A 25103-nucleotide genomic window follows, 5' to 3' on the forward strand; every position below is an offset into this window, starting at 1 on the left:
ATACAAAACTACAGGTCCCAGTTCATTGTGTCTTAACATGAAATGCGTTAAGCTTTTTTCATTTTTCATGGTAGTTGCTCTGTTCAGTGTGTAGATTTGAATCACAAAAAGAACTTTCAACACTACTACATAGCTCCTTTTAGGAAAAGGTGAGGAAAGTATCTATATTTATGTGGTCATAAGGAAACACTCCCTCGTTGTCTATGCAAGACTCTAGTGAACATTTTAATGTAGAATCCATGCAATTTTGTACACAGTAACATCAGTGAAAGAGGAAACAAAAGCTCTGCCATGTAAATAGCCCACAGAAATCAGAATCTCCCTCACTAACCTAACCAATGCATACAACAAAGTAGGGTGTAGCAGCTGAAATCTAAAGATTTTCACCTACTTTATCTTTCTGGGTCTGTCAGCCACCCTCACACACCCCAGCCCTCACTCCTGACTTCAAATATATCTGCCATATGTAACCCAAGTTCCTCCTCTGTATCTGTAGCAACATGCTAGAATCCTCCCTCTTCCTCCCATCTTTGGGATGAGAGTAAACCAAAGGTCTTAACTGTTTATGCAAAAACAAAAGGAGTTCTTGTGGCACCTTAGAGACTAACAAATGTATTTGAGCATAAGCTTTGTGAGCTACAGCTCACTTCATCACTGTTTATGGTAATTAAAGACCCTAAGGCACTTTTTACACAAAAGAGAGGGGTTAACCTCAACCAAATTACAGCTTGGGTAAGTTTCAGAGTAGCAGCCGTGTTAGTCTGTATCCGCAAAAATAAAAGGAGTACTTGTTAGTCTCTAAAGTGCCACAAGTATTCCTTTTCTTTTAGCTTGGGTAAGGATAGTCTTCCTACCTACTTTTCCCCTTGTAGTTTCAAATGGATAAAATATCCTTCACTTCTCTCCCAAACTGCTGTGTAGTGTAACTCTGTGCTTTGGCACAGTTGATATATTTTGTCTGAGGGATAGTTATATTTAATTGGTGGAAGAAGCGATTCCTATACATGGCATGTACTAGTTCAGTTCAGTTTGCTCTGGGATAAAAAATGCTATACAAATAGGGGTTAAAGTATAAAGGAAAGTGAAAACAATGCTTCCCCACTCATTGTGTGTTTGAACAGCATCTAGTACAATGAGATCTCAACTAGGCACTCTGGCTACTGTACTATACATAATTATTAATAATTGATATTCATACATCGGTAGTTGGTATGTACATATTTGTGAGTGTGTATCATCGTTCCCACTACAATGATCAGTTACTTGTCATATCATACCACCATCTCAGGTGTAGCTCATGGGAATTCTCATACATCACTGAATAATCATTTAATAATTTCACTCTCTCTGTTTAAATATGTAAGTCGCTGAAGCTGTTGTCGATGAATCACAGCTGGTGCCTTTTGTATCTGAGTCAATTCTTTTCCTACCTTCTATTTCATTGCTTCATTGTGGGGTGCCTAACCTATGTAATGCTGAAGGGTCTATTAGTAGTATTCCAGGATCCCAAAAATCATGCCTAATTTTTATATACATATACATCCATTTAAACCAATTACAGATACACACAATCATTGTATTTACTTGTATGTTCCTTGATGGAAAAAGGGAAAAGTTAGTTGTTTGTGTTCACCAGGAATAAAAATCTGGAGTTGATCAGCTTTTTATTTTCTCTCTATAACTATAGGGAGATGAGAGTCATGGTGGGATGTATTTTAAGACTTCATAGACCATACCGGGCCTTGGGATGCACACTGTGTCTCTGATTAATTGGATGGGGGAAGGAACCTATAAAATCGAATCATAATATTTTGCATTTATATAGGGCCTTTTGTCTGAGGATCTCCAAGCTCAAACATTTACTAAGACTCATAACCCCTCTGTCAGGCAGGTAAGTTGTTCTCCTCAGCTGTGGGTGAATTGTGGCACTGGTAAATTAAATGACCAGCTGCTGTTCTGGATTTTTTTCTCTGGAATTGTCCAAATTCAGCAAAAGCAACCCAGGGCTCAACAGAGTCCTAACATTACTTTTGAGAGTCACACAGCATCATCCTCACATGATTAAGTTTGTATCATAGCGTGGCATTTGCCTCAGATGTGACTAGGTTGTTTTACATCAAATCCTTGTGGCTCAGCAGTTGGATTCGTAGCTCTGCCATGGACTTGTTGTATGACTTTGGACAAGTCAGTCTCTTTGTCCCTGTTTCCCACTCTATAAAATGGACATCGGAGCAATAATACCCGCACCCAGGGCTAAGATGACCACCTTCTTTTCAAGGAAATTAATTACAACTGCACAAAAATATGAACCCTCCCCTCTCTGAGGCCAACCCCCACCCCTGATTTATTTATTTATTTTAAACATGATTATTAAGTCAATTGTGATTTTTTTTAGGCTTGTTTTGTGACTTTCAAGCGCTTGACTTTGGCAGTGCTACTCCAGTCAGGCATCCCCAATTGGTAGTTGCTTCACAGTGCATTGCTCTGAGACTCCCGTGGGCAGATGCGCTCAGCTAGTGTGGCATCAGGCTTCTCAAGCCACTGCCCTGGCTTCCCTGGGCAGATGCAGGTTGGATACAAACAAGAGGAAGTCTCCTTTTTCACTCAGTGCACAACTAACCGATGGAACGTATTTCCATGGGATGTTCAGAGGTGGATTAGGGATTTGTGGGGCCCTGGGTCAGAGCAAGTGGGGGGCCTCTCCCCCTCCCTTCTGCCTGCAATCCCCCCCAGCCCACCTGTTGGGGAAATGGGGTCAAAGCACAGGGGCTTTCCCCACCCTGTCCCCTCACCCAGTGCTCCAGGTGGGGAGTGGGGTTGGGATGCAGGGATCTTTCCCAACAGGAGCGCTGGGTGGGTGGAGCTAGTCGCGGGGACACCCATTTTTCCAGGGGGCCCCAATGGGCCGGGGCCCCTGGGCACGGGCCCCGTTGGCCCAGTGGCTAATCCGCCACTGGGTGTCATGGCCAAAAAGCATAACTGGGTTCAGAAAAGAAGGAGATAAGCTCACAGAGGAGAGGTCCACCAAGAGCTGTTATGGTGTGGGGGACACCCAATGCAGGGGGATTGGGACGAGACCCCCCGCCTCTGACTGCCAGGAGCGGGGAGTGGAAGACGGGATGGATCACCCCATAGCTGCCCTGTTCCACAGGCTTTCCTGAAGCTCTGGCACGGGCCAGGGTGGGAGCCAGCCTGCTGGGCTCCGCTGGCCCACGGCCTGCCCCACAGCCCGGCAACTCCTGCACCCGCCACCCAAAGGGCTGGGAACCTCCTCTGGCAAAATCAACCCTCCCCCGCCGTGAGGGCAGAGACTAACCACCCAAGGGGTGGGGGGGGGAAAAAAAGAACTACAACTCCCATGATCCCCCGCGCGATGGCGCGGGCTGATGCGGTCACCGCGCCCCGCCCACCCGGTGGGGTGTTGGAGCCGCCGCTACCGCCGCCGCAGACCCAGAGCGCTGGAAGCTCGTTGGCGGTTGGAAGCTCGTTGGCGGTCGGCAGCTCGCGCCCGCGTCCGCCTCGAAGCCGGCCACCAAGGGAGCTCCCCGGTCCGCGCCGCAGCCCTGCCGGTTGAGCGGGAGGCGCTCTGGGCTCCGCGCCCCAGCCCGGAACTTCTCCGCCCTCCCCCCTTGCCGGGGGTCTGGACCCGTAGCGGCGGGGGCGCGCCTCCGGCCGCGGGGCTCTCTGCCGGGGTTCGAGCCGCGCGGAATCGCGACGGTGGGCGCCGCTGGTTTGGGCCGGGTGAGTGTGGCGACTCTCGGCCGGTACGTGTTAGCTGGGGGGCGGGGGGGGGCAGGGGTCAGAAATCCCCCCCCCTCCCCACCGCCGGCTGCCTCTGGTGCACCCCAGCCGTCCCGGGCACGGTGACGGGCGCGTGGGTCTGTGCCGACACCTGCCTACCTGGGGAGCGCTGCCAGTGCCGGTCCTCACGGGAAGTTCCCCAGGCACCAGAGCGTAGCCGCCCCCCGCCGCCGCCCCTGGCCGAGCTGGGCGCGCTGCGGAGCGCGGCCCTTTGTCACGGAGTTGCCGCTGAGCCCAGCGCCTCCGGCTTTATTTGACTCTTTCTAAACTTGACTTGGCTTCTTTGCCCCCACAACGAGACGCGCCTGCTGAGCTCGGACTTCATTTCCTTTTGCACACACCCCGGTTTGAAGCCAGTTAGTGGAGTGGCATGGGAGCAGACGGGTGAAAACAAAACAAAGGGGGGTTTTGTTTGCGTGTGTTAAGCTGCAAGTCTTTATTTTCCTGTATGACAAAATATTTCGCCACTGTTTACTTGGGACGATTCCCCATAACCGATAGGGAAACTGAATTGGTATTCTATTCTGTCTATTGTCAAGCTTCCTGAGAACGACAATGTACAGACCTATTTTTCTGTGCCCTTCTCCTGTGTTTTATGGCTCGTTTACAAAGGATCTGTGATCCAACACAACTTTAGTTTGCTAGAAGAAACAAAATTGTGCGGCTTCCATCCCCACACTTTTTACAGGGGTAAGCAGTGTATTTGCAGAGGTAACATGATATCGGGGAGACTGGACACTATTATAAAAAAGGAGATAAATTTAAAAGGCAGAGAGGAAGAACAGCTATATTTTCAGATGTGATTCCTTCCCATTCTCCCCTCCTCCTCCCCCCCCAAATATCTTTTAACAGGAAGAGTGGCCAATACTTTTATACTGATGATTTTTGGCTTTCGTTTAAGTAAATTTTACTCAAAACCTGCAGTTACCTTGATCTCTGCTACACACAGTCCCTTGCGTGTATACACGCCTGCTGTAGTTTAACAGTAGTACTTTCCCCCCCCTTCATATTACCTTCAAAGGTCTTGCATTTGTTTTTGTTTTATTGCTTGGACTGACAGTTTAAAATCCACCGCTTTGTAATATTTTGTCATTTTAGTTGGCAATAGACAGAACTGCAAAGGTTGCCCCGAACATGCTCAGCAAAATGATGATTTTTCCCCCAAATCTTGAATTTGCAAGGTGGGGGAGGGAGAAGATTTGAGTTTCCTTTTTTTGTGCACATAAAATGTTGCAAAATAGAAAAGTTGTAGTGTCCTGCTACCATGATTGGATTTAGCACTTTGTATGCTGTAGATGTGTTTTGGGAAACCTACACTGAAGGTTTCCTGTGCAAGTTTCCTGGATTATTTATTTTTATGAGTAGAACATGATTCATATTAAGAAATTAAAAAAAAAATCTTTTATTTGTAAATCCTCTTCTAGGCCCAGATTTTCAAACGTGACTAGTGATTGTGGTTGTCTCAATTTTTGTGTGCCCAACATAAAATGTCTTTTAAAAAGGCCCAATTTTCAAAAATTGCTGAGTACCCACAGTTTGAAAATCAGGCCCCTTTGAGGCTCTCAAGTTGGACATCTAAAATAGTTAGTTACTCTTGACCGAAGTATATAATATGGTTAATAATGAATTTTAATAATCTAGAATTAGCCAGCAAAGAGACTTAGTTTTTATGCGCCAGTTTTTAAACTAATTTTATTTTAGAGGACGTAGAATATCATTACTGTTGTTTTTGGGAAGTGCATAATTGGGGGGCATTAAATCGGATATAACTTGATTTGATATCTTCCTTATGTAGCTAAAGTATTCAGGTCTAGGAGGTACAGCAAGTTAATGGTTTTCTCCTGTCAAGAAGCCCAAAACTGAAAACAGGACTGTTTAATGTCTGGGTTGAGGTACAGTGGTAGAGCTGTGTAGGACAAGTGAGCACAGCATCTGTCTCAGGCCAACAGTATTTGTACCTCCCTTTTGTGAGTAGTAAATCTAGTCCTAATATTTTTTCTATAAAAAGAAAAAAAGCCTTGTTTAAAAAGAATTGTGGAATACAACAAGTAAGCTAGTTTGAAAATTAAGGCCATGTCTAAACTACAAAATTAAGTCGACCTAACTTACATTGGTTACTAAATCGCTCATATGGGTGCACATTGGGCTTCTTGTTTTGGTGGTTCATGCCCTCACCAGGAGCACTTGTATCGATTGTATTGTTGGTGTGGGGCATTGTGGGACAGCTTCTGAAAGCCAGTAACAGTTGACGTAATCAACACAATGTCAGCGTAGACACTGCATCGACCTAATTACATCGACCATGACCATATGCCGCTCAGGGAGCTAGTGTTACTAAATTGGCATAGAGAGCTTCTTACGTCAGTGGGAGCCAAATTTAAGGGAAGACTCTTCCACAGCTAGGTTGGAGCAAAGCAGCGTATGTTGACCTAAACCTGTCGCGTAGACTAGTCCTAAAGCTGTTTACAGATACTGATCTCTTCATTGATTGAAAAATGGGATGGAGAGTTGACATTGATTTTTCTAGTTAGGGGCAGTGTCAAAAATCAAACTCCTCCAAACATTCATTTCAGAGTGCAGTAAAGTAGTATACAGCAGTTGCTTCATAATAGCTGATGTCCTGCAAAAGGCTTAAGCCTTGAAGTACTGTGTTGTTTGTACAAAGAGGCTACTCTGGCACTGCGTACCTTATTGCTTAGATCACAAAAGCTCTCTGACTGTAGATGGTGTTAACAGAGAAAGCCCAGATCGTTTGTTTCCAAACTTTCATTCCTTAATCTCTATATTCACAACTGCACTGACAGATTGTCGAAGGAAATGACAGCAAAAAGCTGGTGTAGGAACTAGGTCAAGCACTGCTAAATACTGCTGAGCCAGTTTCAGTGGAACAAAATGAGCATGTTTCCATCTGATCTAGTTTTTCATTTCAATTTACTTGTCACAAGATACATGTGTATATTATATACTGTAACCAGAGGCCATTAGTTTCACTAAAATTGGTGTTGCACCCTTGATTTGGTACTTAGTGTATCTGGGTAGACAGAGTAATGGTGAAGGAGGTAAGAGTTTTTTCATTTGTCTTAAGGGCCAAATCTGATGAGATTCCAAGCACCCACAACTCCCGTCAAAGTCAGAGTTGGGGGTGCTCAGCAGCATACAGACTTGGACCATATGTTCCTTTCTTTTCTTCTCCTCTGCGCTGCCACTACTCTTCTCCTTGATGTTACTAGATTCTGAGATATTGTAGTTGCGGGGAGGAGAGAGGGACAGGGAATTGACAAATACACACACCACCCTCATGTTTTCACCCCACCACAGAACAAAATATATTGGTATTCTAGATCTCTCTAACATTTTTCCAATAGACCTGACATAATTCATCAGCACAAACTGCTTTAAAACAGTGTTTCTAGTTTAACCTACAGCTAGTAATGATGCATTCAGAAATCATGTCTTGTGTTTTTATTCTGTTTTTGTTGTTTTTTTACTGGAAATTCCTGAAGAAACAAAAAACTCCTTTATGACAGGCCCAAAATAATATTAAAAAACTTAAAATATAATGATAAAAGAACCGAATCTTGGTCTGTTGCCTTTTTCAATTTAAATGTAGGAAGAATCCTATGTTTCCAACATAGAAAAATGATGGTCTTGAATGAACCCTTGGCAGATTCAGAAAAGAACATATTAAATATAATTTGAAAATAATTAAATGTATGGTAAGTCACTTTCAAAAACTGTGTATGCTGTCATGGATCCCATTGGTAGAGAGACATATGCCACCTGCATTCTAACCATCTTCCCTTTTGCTTCACTTGTCTCAAATCTGAATATGATTGGTCTGTGAGGAAGAGTATTTAGGAGTCACTGTCTTGCTGGCTTTATAAAGTCTTACCAAACCTTTGATAGAACTGTTGTGGGGGAAAATAGTAATCTTCTTTAGAACCCAGCATGTTCTGTTTGACCTCCAATAGTGCTGAGCCAAATCAGGCCCTTGCTCTCAGTGGGAATGGTGCACCCCAGCCTCATGATGAAGTGTAGTGATGTGATATCCTTCCCAAGGGCACAGTTTACACACACACCTGTGATCTCTGATCCCATGCCAATATCTAGAATGTGGCCAGCTAGCTGAAGTAAACCACAAACACTCCCCTTCTGCTCTCTAGTGGAGCAGGCTGCAGCAAATTTCAGCTATGCATCTCACAGAGGCTGATGAGACTCTTGGTATGCCCCTCTGCATATTGGCGGTTCAGCAATTTCAGCCAAGTTGTGTTTTTTCCAAGTACTAATATTTAGGCCTGTAATTCATTAATCACATAAGCCTCCGTCTTATCAAAGAGAGGGTTAAGAGGTGACTTGATCATGGTCTGTAAGTACTGACATTTCTGATAGTAGAGAGCTATTTAACCTAGCAAACAAAAGCATAACAAAATCCAGTGTCTGAAGCTAGATAAATTCAGGCTAGAATTGAGGAGCAAATTCTTAATAGAGAAGGTAATGGACTATTGGGACAGTTTACCTCAGGAAGTCTTTAAATCAAGCTTGATTGTCTTTCTAAAATGATTGTCTAGCTCAACCACAGGGTGGTATGGCTTTGATACGGGAATTGCTGGGTGAAATTCTATGGTCTGTGTTATTCAGGAGGTTAGACCAGATAATCATAATCAGGGGTGGCCAACCTGAGCCTGAGAAGGAGCCAGAATTTACAAATGTACATTGCCAAAGAGCCACGGTAATACATCAGCAGTCCCCCAGCGCCTCTCACCCACTGGCAGCCCCACTGATCAGCGCCTCCCCTTCCCTCCCTGGTCAGCCATTTTGTGGCGTGCAGGAGGATCTTGGGGGGGGGGGGGGTTGGAGGTGAAGGAGCGAGGGCATAGGAAGGGCTGGAGTGGGGGCAGGGCCTGTGACAGAGCCAGGGGTTGAGCAGTGAGCACCCCCCGGCACATTGGAAAGTTGGCACGTGTAGCTCCAGCCTCTGAGTTGGTGCCTATATGAGGAGCTGCATATTTACTTCTGAAGAGCCACAGGTTGGCCACCCCTGATCATAATGATCCCTTCTGGCCTTAAAAACTACTAATCTATAATGATCCTTGCTAATCAAACTTGTCCCTTTAAGCAACTCACCATAAATGATTATAGTCTCCCTTGTGCACTAATTCTTCCACTTGGACATATTTAGCCATTAGTCTTTCAAGTATACTTTACAAACATTAAAAATCCCCACCTTTTCCTTGAGATAGGCACCCCCATTTTACACATGAGGAAGGGGAGTGGAAACTGAGGCACAAAGAATAGGGGCCTGGTATTGTATCCATTAAAATCAGTATGTGTGTCCCCATTAATGGGGGTGTGGGGGGCAAACAGGGATAGGCCTTAAGTGCTTTACCTCAGACATTCATTAAATTAGTGCCAGAACCACTATTAGAATTTAAGGAACCAGAAACTCCAGATCTTGTGTTTGGATCACACCTCTCTAGGGAAGACTGTAAATTTGCACCATCTTTGACTGTTTTCTCCACCCTGAATCATTGTTCAATGTGTTTTTGTCATCAGTAGGGCCTTAACACATTTGTGATTCATTTTGGTCAATTTCACAGTCATAGAATTTTTAAAACAGTAAATACCATGATTTCAGCTATTTAAATCTGAAATGTCATGGTGTTGTATCTGTAGGAGTCCCTGACCCAAAAGGGGGTTCTGTGGTTTGCAAAGTTATTGTAGGGGGGTCGCATTATTGTCACCCTTGCTTCTGTGCTGCTGGTGGCGGCAGCACTGGCTTCATAATTGGGCTGCCAGAAAGTGGCGGCTGCTGAGTGGGAGCCCAGCTCTAAAGGCAGACCTGTCAGCAGCAGCAACACAGAAGTAAGGATAGCATAGTATGGCCAGCAGCCGCTGATCTCCAACCACCCAACTCTTAAGGCAGCGCAGCCGCAATGCCCCTACAAAAGCTTTGTGACACCCCTTCCCCCATAACCTCCTTTTGGTCTGGACCCCCAGTTTGAGAGAGACTGATCTCTCCTGTGAAATCTGTATAGAATAGGGTAAAAGTACCGAGAAGACCAGATTTCATGGTCCGTGACACGTTTTTCACGGCCGCGAATTTTGTAGGGCCTTAGTCATCAGTAGTGTTAACAACTTAAATGCTAGGTTTGTAGCCAATATAGTTGTAAACTTGTCTGAGTACTTCACTTAGATCCTCTGCTTTTAAAAATAAAATTCATATTAAAATATAAAAGAAGTGGCCTCTAAGGAATTTACCAAGAAGGGTCGTGGGCTTTATTTCGGTTAGTGCACTTTCAGGTTCTCTGCACGTTGATCGCTACTCTTTTGTATCTTTAATGCTACCTTAATACACCCTTTCCATTTTTCTAATGTTTTTACATTTCACTGCCATTTATGCAAGGATGTGGATTGTTTTAACAGTGTTTCAACACAAGGTTCAACTGGGAAAATATGACAACAGAACTGTCACTTCATGTAGCTAAACCAAATGTCTGGTATGTGATTAGGAATCTTTTTAAAATGCATCACACATGTGGCTTACTATAGAGTAATTCACTTCCTTTTAAAGAACTTGTAGCTTATTTTCCTTCTATTATGCATCTCTTGGGATAAGCTGCTAATTCTAAAAATATGTCAGTTCTGCTGTTTCCCATCATCCGCTGTAACTTTTTGCTTCTCCTTCATTTGGCATTAGTTTGTTTTTGTCCCTGAGCTGCTTTAAATACTCTAAGGAATGCTTAAACATGGTAGAAAATAAAATGCAGCTTGTAATTCAAGTTGTTATGATTGGATCATTGTTTCCTTTCATTGGATAATCAAAGGTAACTTTAAATGTTCATTTCTAAATGTGGGAGTGTACAGTATGTTTAGTGCAGTAGACATTACTTAACTTAAGTGAGGTATATTTTTGGTTCATTTTTTAAATGGACTACACAATACTTTTTTTTTTTTTTGGAAGGCTAGGGCTCGACACTTGTTTCTGAGTTGGGGGTGAGACTGTTATGTTGTCCAATAACTCATGAGATTTTTAAAATCTGTAGCATTTGTTGTCGTATGGAAGAAAAGCCTTGTATTTCCAGGTGTGAAACCAAAGTCTAGTATCCACTGAGCCACTGCTTCTGCATTAGTGTTACTGAGTAATCCATCATTGTAATTCAGCTGCAGTTTTAGAAAGCCAAACACCACTTTCAGAACTCCACAAAATACAGACAGCTTTCACAAATCTGTGTGATCATTCCATGGGCCAAACTTGTTGATTGCATATCGACTTGGAAGGTAGTCTTCCTATCTCAGAAAATGAATATAGTCTGGCATTCTTTCTTCTGTAATTTATTTAGTAGATAACCTGAGCTCAATCCTAGGCTACAGCCTCACGCTCCTACCCCAATTTCTGCCATGAGTGAATTGTAATTAAGGGAGTTTTGTGTTTGGATGAAGGGTGGATTAAAAGGGAACTGTATATACTCGTTCATAAGCCGAATATTTTTGGTAAAAAAATGACGCATCAAAGTGGGAGTCGGCTTATAAACAGGTCTACACCAAAATCTGATGATTTTAAACTCTATGAAATCATCAGTTGGGAGCATTGGCTGGGAACGGCGAACTGCAGCCACAGGGAGCTCAGGGGCTCTATTCCTGCAGACGCTCCAGGTAAACAAAACGTCCCAACCCACCAGTGGCTTACCCTGACAGGCCGGGAGCCAAAGTTTGCCAACCCCTGAAATATAGGTTCAGCTTATGAAAGCGTCGTACAGTTTTTACTATTTTCACCTATCCATCTTGGGGGGTCAGCTTATAAATGAATGGGCTAATGAACGAGTATATACAGTAATCAATCTCAACCTCTGGTGAAAGCTCTAGAGTACATGGACTCATGTTTGCTGTGCCACCTTGAACAAATGTGTCTGTAGAGTGACATTTAAAGTGCTTTTACCCCCTTTATTGCTTCATAAGAGTATAAAGAGAACCTCACACACCAGTGCTGCCTTTTTCCAGAGAAGTTATTTTCAATTTGTTTTTTACCTGAAAAATAACAGGTATTATCTACTCAATGTTTGAGAAAGGATTGGATTATTGGAGAACTAGTGAGATTATTACATCAATAGTGACGGAAAACAGAGCAATTGAGACTGGAAGGGATAGTAGCCAAACCAATTAAAATCTTTTTAATACCTATACATGAAACTTCTGAAATACATCTGTGAGGAAATACATTTGTTAAAGATTCACCCAGGCTCCTTCAGTTAAGGGCTAGGAGATATTCTCTGGACCTCCAAGGAGACCACAAGCAAAAACAGTGCAGACAATTTAATGTTCTCTATATATTTCTAAGATAAGATCTTTCAGGCCTTTTTTTAAGTAATCATTGACAATTCTTACGTTACCTGTTCTTCCAGCATGGGTCATAAAAGAGATCAAAATTCTTGAGCTGTCATAAAATGGGCTTGCAGAAAGAATGAATTTGCTTATCTGAACTATGTAGATAGGAGCCTCATCCTTTTCCTACCTCCGTCCCTTCCTTCCTTCCTGAGTAGTAATTTCAGTAATCATGCGATTAGAATGCTAACACTTATTGGATAATGACAATGTTTTATGTCATGTTTCTGTACATGCTAATATGAGTAAGCATATTATCATATGTAATTGTTCTCTTTTTATATTTTGGAGCTGGTAGAACAGGTTACATAATGTATCTACATTAAAATCCTAGACAAACAACTGATCACTCATTTCTTTCCCTGGTTCTGCCCACAGCTTTCTGAGTAGCAGATATGAAACAGAGTAGATTCTTGTAAACATCACACTGTTGCTGGGGAAAATTATAGGGACCCCATGAAGACAATCTAGCCAGCTTCAGTAATTATGTAGCTTTACTTGCTGCACCCGTTTCTGAGTCCTGCTGCCAATATTGGCAGTTTCGTAATTGTATTTTTCCTATTTATAATATTTCCTCGCTGCTCTGAAAGACCCACACATTCAGCAGGGGAAACCCCTGACTATATAGGGGAAACTGTGTCTCTAAAAATAGGGAAACAGTATCTTTTTCTGATCTTTCCGTTACTGAAATCTTGAGTTACACTAGGTTTTGGAGAGGAGCTGATTTAAGTTGGCAGTGGCTCTATGAACAGCAGCAGAAATACCTATCTGATCCAAGATGGTGAAAGGAGAGTTAATCCTTGCCTTTTCTTACAGCCAGGAGAGGCTGGGAAGACTAATAGAAGTGCATGTGTGGTAGGGAGAAGCAAAGAGCTCATATCTTCCAACAGGTAGGGTGACCAGATGTCCCGATTTTTATAGGGACAGTCCCGATTTTGGGGTCTTTTTCTAATATAGGCTCCTATTACCCCCCACCCCGTCCTGATTTTTCACACTTGCCGTCTGGTCACCCTACCAACAGGCCATGTGAACACTAACACTCTGTGGCCTTAAAGGGCAAGGTTGGGTCTGGGTTGGCAAGGAGAGGGGATGGTTCAAAAAGCATCCTGTCTTGCATCTTTCCCACTCTGGCTAGGTACAGTCACAGGACCTGGTCTAACCTAAAAAGTTAGGTTGACCGAGCTATGTTGCTAAAGGATGTGAAATCCACACCCCGAGTGGTGTAATTAAGCCAACCTAACCCCCCGATGCAGACAGTGCTAGGTCAATGGAAGAATTCTTACATCACCCTAGCTACCACTTGTCGAGGAGGTGGGTTACCTATTTCCATAGGAGAACCTCCCCCGTCAGGCTAGGTAGTGTGTACACTGAAGTGCTACAGGGGTGCTGCTGCAGCTGTCTCCTGTAGTGTTTCAAGTGCAGAGAAGCCCAGAGTCTCCTCACTTCTAGCACCCCCTGTGGTGCAAGATACCCCAAAAGGAGGATTCTCTACACCTTGAAGTCTTTAAACCATGATTTGAGGACTTCAGTAGCTCAGACATAGGTTAGGGGTTTGTTACAGGAGCGGGTGGGTGAGGATTCTGTGGCCTGCGTTGTGCAGGAGGTCAGTCTAGATGATCATAATGGTCCCTTCTGACCTTAAAGTCTGTGATTCTATTTGGCCATGATATTTTCCTGTACTAGCCTCTTACGTTGGCTATGGTGACAGTGTGGACATGCTCCACTGTAATTCCCTGGGAGCTATCAGATGGATTGTTCTCTCCATTCCTGTGTAAGCCACACTGAGCCCTATATATTTTTATCTCCACCTTACAGATGTGGAAACTGGGGTGCAGAGAGACTAGGTGACTTGACCTAAGTGCCTTGCTGTGTGATAACTTAGGGTTTGTCTACATTTAAAACTGTTAGTGCTTCAGTGTAGATACTACCTACGCCAGTGGGAGAATTCTCCCATTGGCGTAAGTAATCCACCTCTCCGAGAGGCAGTAGCTGGGTCAACAAAAGAATTCTTCCATAGCACTGTCTATGCCGGGGGTTAGGTCAGCTTAACTATGCTGCTCAGGGCTGTGTATTTTTCACAGTCCAGAGTAACACAATTAAGCCAATTTAATTTTCTAGTGTGAACTAGGCCTTAACCTTAGTGTGCCTCAGTTTCCTTATCTTTATTAAAATAAGGCTGATGGTAATTCCCTCAGGATGTTGAGGCTTAATTCACTAACATTTGGAAGCTGAATAGAAATGCAAATTAGTATTCAATTATTAACTAATCTTCAGAGCACTGCTCTGAGGTATGTAAACTGAGGTACAGATGCATGAAACATGATATATGAACTGATAAAGCACTTTAATTGAGTGTCTTCGGCCGTGTCTACACTGCCACTTTCAGCGCTAAAACTTTAGTCATTCAGGGATGTGAAAAAACACCCCCCTGAGCGACAAAAGGTTTAGCGCTGAAAAGCACCAGTATAGACAGTGCTTTATAAAGCTATCACCGCTCGTTCAGGGTGGGTTTTTTAATCGCTGGGAGAGCTCTCCCCGGTGCTAAAGCGTGACTACACTGCCCACGTCACAGCGCTGGGCACAATGTGGGCAGTGTAGACATACCCTTACATTCCAACTGTCTTTCTGTTTGCTCTGTTTTTCTTTTATATGCAGTACTAAACAATTGGTGGAATTTGTAGAAGTGTGTGCTAGAGGCAAGTCAAAGCAAGGCACTGAGCTTCTGTTGAACATCTGCCTGATATTGGGAGGAAAACTGCATTTGTAATACGGTGAAGTTTAATATCTGTATATATAAGCTTTGTCACTATGGGAATGGATTATAAAATGGCAGGCGTTGATTCCCTTCCAATCAGCATGTATTCATTACAGCATTTACTAAAGCATGTCAGCTAGTTCTAATGCAGTCATGCCCGCAGAAGGATCACCTTGATTTAATTTTTTTTTTAAGTGCATTGAACGGAAACAGATACTATTTGTTCTTCAAAGCCTAAGTGCTATATTTCTAGCTCTTGGCAGACATTGTCCACAAGTACTTTATGTTCCACTGGATTTATGCCAGAAACATACTGCATGTACTGAAAGCATCAAAACCAGACCTCCTTTAATTTTAGACTCTACAGCTAACGTTGATTTTTCTTAGAATTCCTACATCCTAACTACTATCATTTTAAATTCTTTCCTTGAAAGACTTTGGGAATGTTCTGTCAGTTCTTACTCAAGCGTCTTGCACCATAGAAGTCAATGGGACTACTCATCTAAGTAATAGCTGCAGGATTGGGCACCAAATTACCTGCTTCCCAATTTGTAAAGTTAAATGAACGCAGTGAATTATTTTGTTTAACTCCTGTCTTTCATGATGAAGCTGGGTGCTTTGTGACTAAGGGTAGTCCTGGAGTCACAAGCCCATCAGCTATCCTGCATTCTGAAAATCTTGAGGGACCATTCTGATTACTTAATCCGACCTCCTTTCATTATTTTTATTGTAGTACCTAGGAGAGAACCAAGAACAGGGCTCTGTGATGGTACCTTCACCCACTGTACAAATGTATAATGAGAGCCCCTACCCCAAAGAGCTTGCAATCTAGATAGACGGCACAAAGTATATGAGAAAGGGATAGCACATAAAAGTGGAGTGAACAAGGATTATGGTAGGAGGGGATTAGCTAGATGGACAGCCAAAGGTTGGGAAAGAGTAGCAGGGTTGGAACAGACAGCCAGTCTGTGCCAGAGATGAAGTGTTCTGAGTGAGAACTGCAGTCATCCTCCAAGACTACTGGTCCCTGCTTCTCCAGCTGTTACTGCTGGGCGTAATCTCTGACCAGTTCATCCCCCCCCAGTTTCATTCCTGAGGCCATGTTGCTGGGGGAAGTAGGGATGCCACCTGGCTCCTAGTGCCTGCAGGAGCAGGGGATCTCCCCTCCACAGTTCCAGGTCTGGCAGGGCTGTAGGGGAGAGGTTGTTTTAACTTGACCCCCTTTTTACAATGGTCCCTCAATGCAGCAGTACCTGCTTTCATGTACTCAGAGATGCTGTGCACCCTCAACTCTCATTAATGGAAAATGAGGGTACACAGCATCTCCTATGAGTAAGCCTTTAAAGAGGAGGCAGTTCAGTTTCTCGGTTCAGTGGTGGCTACAGGCCTGAGGATCCTACAGGCCTTATTAACACTAGTTATTTCAATTAAAGTGCATGGGAATGTATTGGCAGGAGTAAAGGATTGCAGTTTGGCCCCTAAGAGTTGTCACAGTGTACCATATTTTAAGCTATGAGGCGGTTTTATTAAGCTAACTAGAAAAAATTCCTACCATGACAGGTTCGTTAATGTTAGTGGACAAATTCAGCTTAGACCAGTTTTCACAATTATTAGCCTCCAAATAATTTCTGGAAATTATTTGTCCCCCCTGAAAACCAGAATTGCTGCTGCAAGGTTTCAGAACTGATTAGGCTGGAAATGATTGTTTGCTTCGTCCCTCTTTCCCTTCCATCTCCTAAATTGAGATGTTCTTCAGAGCATCTAGTTATCCTGAGCATGGCAAAATTTAACAGAATGATTAACATATGGGAAAAGCTTATAGGATATGACTGAAATCTGCAGAAGGCAGACTAAGAATCAAGACACAACAAATTCTGCATTTTGGCTGGGGATTAGACAAGATGACCCTTGCTGTCCCTTCTAACCTATGGTTCTATGATTCTAAGAGAACATTGTAATTCCACTGCTGTAACCTAGAAACTGAATTCAAGAGTTTAGTTTACTGCAATACTTGAACATCTTGTTTTTTGTTTGTTTAATTTGAACACTTTAACCCTTCAGATAAACTAAGTATTAACCTTGGTATGCATCCTGACGGTGTCTTTTAACTAAGTTCTTTACTTTAGTTACTCATTAAACTGCTAATAGAATATTTATGGTTGTACAATGAAGCAAGTAAGAGTAAATTAGAGTTAAGTTTACAAGCACAACCTTAACTCTGTCCCCTTGTATGCAAACTTGAGAGCAAGGTTTATAATTACGTGTTATTTCTCAAATAATGCAATAGAATTCTGTGATATGTATGTCCTTGCACTGTGTGTGTTACCTGCATACATTTTAAAGTCCAAAACCAAAATGTTAAAAACATTTAGATTGCAAAGCCAAGCACTTAAGTTGGAAATGTCAGATTTATGGTTGCAAAAGGAGAGAAAGGGAAATAGTGATTCTTAAGTCTCTATCTCAGCCAAACCTGAACAGAATTTCATAGTACCAAGAAAAGGCACCATTCCCCTGCCAAGAATGGAACACTTCTCCCCTGAAATTTTTTTTTGGAATAGTGCCAAGTGTTGGGCAAGCTAGGTATAAGACCTTATCTAAAGACAAAAGTTGGACTGATTGAATTATGGTTATTTTTGAAAAAAAAGTTGTATAGACAAGGTCTTGGGGTCACTACCAGCTCCCTCTATAATGCCAGACCTACTCAAGTATGTGTGGTAACACTGTACTGTCACAGCTGCAGTTTATAGAATGTATAAGCATTCCTATTACTACACAAGAAGGGATGCTTTCCATGTGACCAGCATTCATTCCCACCTCAGTTGTCCAGCACCTTGATGCTGTCCTATTTCCTGTGTGTGCCAAGCTTCTGTCAGGCCTGTATATTGAACCTGGATCTTTCGCATGGCCTTGCAAAAGCATTAGGCCATTGACTCTGCTGACAATATTTTAATTGTAATAGTTTTGTTGCATTTTCACATGTGTGAAGCTGTAACATGCCACTATTTCCTGTCTTTGAAAAATACTACTTATTGTAGAAACTGGAGTAGACTTAGTTACTCGGCATTATTAGGATTGGCAATCATTTTATGGCAGCGTTTTTAAGTTTCAGAAGTCTGTTTGTAAATTGTTAGCATGTTGAAACTGTTTAATCAACTGAACCATTTTGGATAACTGAGCATTTGAGTTTGTGGAATACCACTGCACTAGACTAGTGATAGAACACAAGGCATATACCATGTTGGAAAAGACAAGCTAAGTACCAAAATGATGACTTTGTTTTCAAAGTCGTGTGTGTGTGAGCCTTCGGTTTTGTGAAACTTTAGGCCCCATTTGCACATAAGAGAACAGCTGCTTGCTGACCATTTTGAACAACAGGCACCCCTAGCTGGTACTCCTCTCAACTGGTAGTTCTGTTTAGCTGCTAGAGTGGATGGGCATAACAGCACTTCCTGTTATGGTGTTGAAAATTATTTTCTTTTGTCTACACTAACAACTAAACTGAACTCAACAATAGAGGGGACCTATAGTTCAAAGTTTTTGTTATAACAGCAACAGGCCATTTTCCCAAAGCAGATGGGGCCTCAGATCACATACCCTAGATCCAACTGGAAGTGCAGTCTCCAGTCATTGTTTTTGGACATGGTGAGTTTACATTCACATGCAGCCTAGCAGCATGCAGTGCTATAACATGTCAGCTAGCACCCACGCTTTTAATCTTTTCCTTCATTCAAGTTTAGTTTAATGTGATAGACATTATTATATTCATCCAAGATAAACAGTTTTGTCCATTAACTGCTGTCCAAGTACATATTAGAAATAATGCTCTCTGATTAAATGCACTCCTACAGCTCCATTGGCAACAAGTCTTTCTTTCTTTCAATTACCTCTTAGGATTTTAATTGAGATGGTATCATTTGTATACCAGTATAAGTGTTAGATCTACATGTATTTGTATTGCCTTATTACTTGTGGTCTTTAACCATACTTAATGCTGGGCAAATATTATAGTCCTGTATGAAAGGAGGGTGTGTGGGAAAACTAAATGGAGAAGCCAGGGGAAGTATCATTAAAGTTTATTCCTTTAAACTTAAAAAGCTAGTATAATACAGCAGGTTCTATAAAGCATACAGTGTACCTGCAAGTGGAAGACCCCCCCCCCCACCCATGCTGATATACCCAAAAGATGAAAAGGGGAGGCATATTATGCTGAATAGGACTGACAACCCTCTGCTGCTCTCCTTTGTGCTTTGATGATGGACTGCCACGTAAATCTCCTACACTGGTTGACTATACAGTGGATCCCCTTTGCCAATCGTATTTGGTTCAAACTTCTTGCCCTTGCCTTCAAGGCCCTGTGCATCTCTGCCCCTGTCTGGATCTCTGGTTTCATTTCTTCCCATATCCCTCTGACCTCCTTGCTCTGCCAGTGATGCCAGCCTTCGCATCCCCTCTGTCCAATCTGTTTGCTTATAACTGTTCCACTTGCTATGGTATCTGAGAGCCTCCCAAAAGGGAACTAAAATCACAATAGGTCATAGGGCTGATCTGCGGCCTTAATTCCACTGGGGAAGTTGAGGTTACATGGTGATTTTGCCACCCTACACATTGAACTTGGCTCCAGTCTACCAGATTCCCTTTTTTCATTATTCAAATCACTCCTAAAGAATCACTTCTTTTTGAAGCCCACAAACCATAACCCATGTCGGTCAAAGAAGGAAGCAACAAGAGACGTGCAGATGAGAGTTAAAAATTACCCTAGTGGAACCATCATGGCAGGAACACAACAACTTTAATCCGTGTGATCCTTTTATTGTAACCCCCTCCTTTGCTTTCCCTGGCCCTTTACCTTCTTTCCATCATTCTTTGCTCTTGCACAAATTAAACTCCTTGGAGAAGGATCAGCATGTAAAGCACCTACCATGTTTTTGGTAATGTACAAGTAATAGGACAGAGCCAGATTCTGCCCTACGTTTCTCTGTCTTTACATCAGTGTAATTGAAATCAGAATTTGGTCCACAGTGATCAGGTTAAATACTGTGGGCCAGATTCTGCTATCCTTACTCATGAGTAGGATCGTACTCAACGAGTAGTCCCATTGCTCAGGGTGAAGAAGGGTATTAGAATCAGGCTCTTAGTTATAAATGCAAAAACTTAAGACACTATCCTTCAAAGTCCAAGAAACTTAGTTATGGCTGGAACTCTAAGTTCACCCTCTTTTACTTACTATGCAGGATACAGATACGTGCAATGACATGAGATCAGAGATACACCAACTGTTTTTTTTAACCTCAAGTTCCTGTTGAAATAAATGAGTTGTCTAGTAAGGACTCACTGCATGCTGTCACCTGTTATTTTTAATGTGACTCTCCCCGTTAAGACACTCCTACAAACCTCACTTTTCCCAATTTATGTTCCATTCCCTACTCTTATGCCTCACTAGATAATCATTCAATTAATTTTTAATGTTTAATCATAGTTGACCTAAATTAATCAAACAAGTAAACTATGGGACGAACAAAGCAAGTATCATGTGTAACTTCTAAGTCTCTTTGTTGCATATTGCACCCTTTCTCTGCTTTTCCTAGTATTAGTGTTATCAGCCTAAGGCTCATCAGCTACCCTAGGAGAAACATGGAAATCAATGGGTTGGAGGTTAGGTTAGGCAGGTAATCCTTTTAGTGCATTATTTAAAGTTAATGGAAAGTGATATCATGATAATGCTGAATTCTCTTCTTTTGAACTAGTTTTTACACCTGATTAATATTAATGAAAGTGAGAGAAGAATCATGCCTATTGTATTTGATCTCTTCTAGGATTGAAAATCTGTTTTGGGACACAATTTTGGAAACCTTTTTTTTGTTGATAGTGGTTTATTTTAAGTATCGGTGGACTAGAGCTGATAGGGCCCATAACGGTGGTGCAGATGAATTCTGAAAACCATCAGCTCTAATAATACTCTTTATCAATGTTGGAGTTTTTCCCTATTAGCTTTGGGGCAGGAGGAGGATGTGCAGGTACTTAACGCATAACATGGATGGTTTTTAAATTTGTAAATTTTTTTTTTAATTTTTAGTCTCAGCAAATAATTAAATTGCTCCTTAATTGACACTTGCTGCACAACTGTCTTGAAGCTTATGCCTTGAAATGTTGTTGCAAAATACATAGCCCTCTGGTGCCTAAGTCGTCTTGGAGAAGATGTGAGCAAAATAAAAAAAGCCCTCATTTACTTCAGATTTACAACCATGGAATGCCATTAACTTCAGTCTAGTTACCCCAATTTGCACCAGTGTAACTAAGACCAAATTTGGCCCCAAGGGTTACTGCTAGCACCAAATCTCATACTGGGAATTAAATGAGACATGATTAATGACTTATTTCATACCCAAGGTGACAACCCTGTTCTATAATTTTTTCCACACTGTGGATCACTTCCTTAAACATAGGTCCTTTGTGGACTGTCTCCCTACCCAGTCCTATACTGATCTCACACCTTTCTTGTGGCCACTACAAAACCTGTTTATAAACAAAAAGTAATGTTTAGATGGTCTGAAGGCTGGACAGAAGGAAGATAAACTTGTTCTAATGTGAATATGTTTACAGTACTGCATTTCCCCTGGTAACCTGCAGTCCCCACTGCTCTATTCTCTCTGGATCACTCAACGGTTTAGTTCTGCTCCTGTTTATTTTCTGCCTCTGCAGTTTGTCGTCTTTACATTGAAATGTACGCAGAAGAAAAGCAACAAAGACAGGATCAGCCAGAGAGGTGCTGTGAGTTGTTTTGATTTTAAAAGCCTTTTGGGGAAAAAGGGGATCCTGGACTGGGCTCCAACTATCAGGAAGCACCCTGTTTGAGGACCTGACCATTCCTTTTCCATTGTAACAGAAGCAGCTCAGTGGGCTGCTATTCTTCCATAGAAGACAGCTTTGAGAGCCACTGTTTTTAAACCATTCTCCAGAGTAAGTTTTCTGAGTCAGTGGTATGTCTGGAAATTGCTCTAGTTGTTGCCGCTTTGTTCAGCGAAGTACAGGGCAATATATATCATGCTCTAATTGAGTTACAGTACTTGGAACATTTCCCCTCCCACCCCCCAACCATTTTTGTGAGGAGGGGAGGTGGAAGGATTTGAAAACCTGAAAATGTCTGCCATTATAGTCAAATTGTTGGCAACAAAGCCTTTGTCTACCCACAAGGTTACTGGTGTAGGTAAAGCAGAATATGTGCTTATCAGTAAGGTTTATTCCCCATACAGGAAGGGGAATAAACTACACCAGTATAAGGGACCTTTGTGTCAGGTTAACTACATCAACAATACAGTTATACCACTATAACTATACCATTTAAGAGAGAAAAATTGCATCCTAACCAGAATGTTTTTACCAGTGCAAACACTGTGTGTAGGTTAGGTCTCAGTAGGAATGGTTTTTACCCTTCTTTCTTTTCCCCATGCCATATTTAAATGTGCTGTACTGCACTCATTTAAAAAACAAAAACAAAAAAACTTAGGGCTGTTTGATTAATCGCAGTTAATTCACGATTAACTAAAAAATGAATCATAATTGCACTGTTAAACAATAGTCGATTGAAATTAAATATTTTTGAATGTTTTTCTACATTTTCAAATATATTGATTTCAGTTACAACACAGAATACTAAGTGTACAGTGCTCACTTTATATTTTTGATTAGATATTTGCTCCATAAGAATGATAAAAGCAATTGTATTTTTTCAGTTCACCTCATACAAGTACTGTAGTGCAATCTCTTTATCATGCAAGTGTAACTTACAAATAATTATTAGATATGTTCATGGAGGATAGGTTCATCAACAGCTATTAGCCAAGATGGTCAGAGATTCAGCCCCATGCTCTGGTTGTCCGTAGCTCTGAGTGGCAGAAGATGGGAGTGGATGATGGGATGGATCACTCAGTGTTGTCCTTTTCTATTAATTCCCTCTGAAGCACCTAGCATTGGCCACTGTCAGAAGACCAGATACTGGGCTAGATGGGTCATTGATCTGAGCTAGTATGGCTGTTACATTTTTGAGTGAATATCAGTTTTGATAAGAGCAGGCATTTTGCAAACAGTTTTACACAAATGTTTGTGAATAGTGAATAAAGATACAAATGTGTTCAAAGTGAGCAGCTGTTAGTGTTTAGAAACATTTTAATTTCAATTTACGTATCATTCAACCAGCAGCGATGCTAAATTATCCCTGACAGAGGTGGTTTATCAAAATTTATTCCTCAAGAGCCTGTTTCTTGCCCTTGGAGTGGGTCAGATTGCAATAAATGGCTGACTTAAAAAAAAAATTAATTCCTAGGAGGAGAAACCTCCCCCCAAACCATCCTACAAGATCTACTCCCCAGCCCTTCCAGGTATACAACTTGGAAACCGTGCTGTTCTATCAATTTATACTCTATGCAGTTTTCAGAAGCATAGTGTAATCATGTCCGTCAAATCACCTTAATATTTGCTTAGTGGTGTTGCCTGCTTCTGGTTATGAGAGCATTTTTTTCTTTAAATGTGTGAGGGGAGTGTATAGATTTCCAAGTCATTGGCAACCCCCACCCCCAAGCAAAAGCTTCCCATGGACATGGAGTTCTGTCACCAGCAAAGAGGGAATTTGTTGCAGCAATCCTTTGTACTACCAATATTTTAACATCACTGGGCCAGTTGCAGTGTTGGCAGGTGCTCCACAAACTTCACCGCACATCTCTGCTGATAAACTGCAGTCCTAACCTGTAATATGCCTTGGCCTCACTTGAGTTAACACTTTGAGGTAATTTTGGTACAAGTGGATATCCATCAGGGCTGTCAAACTTAGCCACCTTGTGACTTAAAACATGTTTCAGTGGACCAATAGCCTAGTGAACTATCCTTAGGCTTAGCAGAATAAGATATGAATTTGATTTTTATTTTTTATAATTTTGATGGATGATATAGATTTTTATTAAGGATTTTTTCCTATTTTTATCTCTGGAAACTTTCACAGTTGTGCAAAATTCTGGTGGTGGGCGGGGTGTCAGACTACAATTATTTAAAGACAGTAGACACTAGGATTCAAAAAGTTAAAGCTTTATAACCGTTAATACAAATTGTCGACGTCACATGTCTAACTATACTAAGTAAATATCCTTAAATCAAACTCAGTTCTCAAGCAGTATTTTTCTGTCTGTGTATATTGATTATTATTATAGATGGAAATATTTTCAGTTTGTGTGCATGGTGAAATTGACATTGAAAATCAAATCCTTCTAAGTTTAACTATTCACTATGGCCACACCAGAAAACTTTCTATGGGTAACATAATTTGTAACCTAGGGTGGTGTGAAGTGTTATGTATCAGATGTTTGAAAAAGATATTTGATCAGTGCAACACCTTTTTTATTCTGAGGGCCAAGATGAGGTGGAAGCAGCACTGGACAAACCTGTTTACATTAGGTTCTTCACTGGGACTACATTTGCAACATGATCAGCTATTCTCATGAAAAGGACTGCATTCAAGCTCAGAGTTCTTAAAATTTACTGGCATCTAGGCCGAATCCTGGAATCTTCACTAAGGCAAAATTCCCAGTGAGTTCAATGGACTGAGTAGGGACTTCAGGATTTTTCTGTTTGAAAATAATGTATGTTAAATGGCTGTTTGAAAATGCTAAGGGCCAAATTCTGTTCTCACTTTGGATTTATGCAGTGTAATACTTTATATTTACATTGGTAATGGGAGCAGAATTTGGCCCTCATATAGGCTATTAGGAAAAGAGTGCTCTAATACAGTGTACCTGAACATCAGAGTGTACTGTTGCCTACAATGTCCCTCTATCTTAACATTCTGTACTAAGCATTTTCTGACTTGCTCTCTCCACCCACACATCCATGAAGACAAGTGAAGGCACAGCAATGAGACTAGTGGATTTTGAGAACATGATTTTTAAAAACAAACATGCCATTTTGTTGGAACAAAAAATACTCACTTTTGATGATTGCATTATTCTACTGTAAATGAAATGTACTCTTCAGTGAGTAAAGGGTAAACAAACCTTTGAAAACAGGAAAGCATCTGGACAGGCCTTCCCAAAATCAGGGGCCTGGTCTCCATGGATGGTCGGTGGGGCACCTGGAGTATCTGGCCATGGAATGTTGAGTGTTTTTATCAACTGTCCCATACACT

At 41.8% G+C, this 25103-nt stretch overlaps 1 protein-coding gene across 3 annotated transcripts in view; it reads left to right on the top strand.

The window, feature by feature from the left end:
- The first annotated feature begins 3417 nt into the window (after window positions 1–3417).
- Window positions 3418–25103, top strand: part of PELI1 (pellino E3 ubiquitin protein ligase 1) — a 55679-nt gene continuing 33993 nt past the window's right edge. Inside the window, exons 1-2 of one of the 3 annotated variants that reach the window (XM_084623389.1) lie at window positions 3418–3741; window positions 21635–21698. The gene's annotated coding sequence lies outside the window, so the exon portion shown is untranslated. Of the gene's footprint in view, window positions 3742–21634; window positions 21699–24443; window positions 24509–25103 lie in introns of those variants that run through there. The other 2 variants (XM_084623390.1, XM_084623388.1) reach the window with 2 other exon arrangements.

This window comes from Lepidochelys olivacea (assembly GCF_965140295.1).
Source record: "Lepidochelys olivacea isolate rLepOli2 genome assembly, chromosome: 3".
Taxonomy (NCBI): Eukaryota; Metazoa; Chordata; order Testudines; family Cheloniidae; genus Lepidochelys; species Lepidochelys olivacea.